Here is a 1,167-nt window from a genome sequence, read left to right as displayed (position 1 = left end):
CCACGCCACCCCAGCCCACGCCACCCCAGCCCATGCCATCCCTGCTCTCACAACCTGCCTGCCCTGCCCCCCTCATTTCCATGCCTGGTTCCTCTGAGGTTTGAATTCCAGGCAACCTCTCAAGCACCCAATGTGTTTTTATCTTTTATTTTTATTTTTTTGAGATGGAGTCTTACTCTGTAGCCTAAGGTAGAGTGCAGTGGTGCAGTCTCAATCTTGGCTCACTGCAACCTCCACCCACTGGGCTCAAGCGATTCTCATGCCTCAGCCTCCCAAGTAGCTGGGACCACAGGTGTGCTGCCACACCCGGCTAAGTTTTTGTATTTTAGTAGAGATGGGGTTTCACCACGTTGCCGAGGGTGGTCTTGAACTCCTGAGCTCAGGCAAACTGCACCCCACAGCCTCCCAAAGAGCTGCGATGACAGGCGTGAGCCACCGTGCCTGGCCCTGATGTGTTTTGAAAATACAGCTTCTCAGGCACACTCCCAGGGATTCTGGTGCACACGCCTGGGGTGGGGGCCTGGGAGCCCCAGTGTCTGACTTCTGTCCCCTGTGCTGCTGAATCATGGCGCTCTGAGGATCCTACCTGCAAGAACAGAGGCTGTGTCTGGCTGTGTGACCTGTAGCAAGATGCTTCACCTCTCTGGGCCTCAGTTCACTCCATTTTCATATGGTGATACCAGCAGTGCCTTGCTTACAGGGCAATGCACGTGGAGTGTTTTGCGGCGAGGGTGGTGAGAGAGTTAGGGTCTGTCTGGACAGAGGGCTGCTCCTCAGGGCGTTTCTCGCATCAGGGATTTGATGAGAGGATTGCACGGGGGACTTTGGTCAGAGGGAGAGAGGCAGGGACAGTGACACGCTGGGGATGAGGGGAAGGAGAAGGCGTGAGGAAGCCCAGGAGGGAGGCAGAGGCTGGGCGTCCGTGGCTGTCTTAGAAGCCTGAATGCGGCAGGTCAGTCATCGTGCACCTGCTGCGGGGAGGTGCCGGACTGGGAGCATTTAAAGGTGAGTCAGGGCCGGGTGTGGTGGCTCATGCCTGTCATCCCAGCACTTTGGGAGGCCAAGGCAGGAGAATCACCTGAGGTCAGGAGTTTGAGACCAGCCTGGCCAACATGGTGAAACCCTGTCTCTACTAAAAATACAGAAATTAGCCAGGCATGGTCGTGG

This window comes from Mandrillus leucophaeus, unplaced genomic scaffold, assembly GCF_000951045.1.
Source record: "Mandrillus leucophaeus isolate KB7577 unplaced genomic scaffold, Mleu.le_1.0 Scaffold10, whole genome shotgun sequence".
Taxonomy (NCBI): domain Eukaryota; kingdom Metazoa; phylum Chordata; class Mammalia; order Primates; family Cercopithecidae; genus Mandrillus; species Mandrillus leucophaeus.
Note: the sequence above shows the minus strand (reverse complement) of the source record.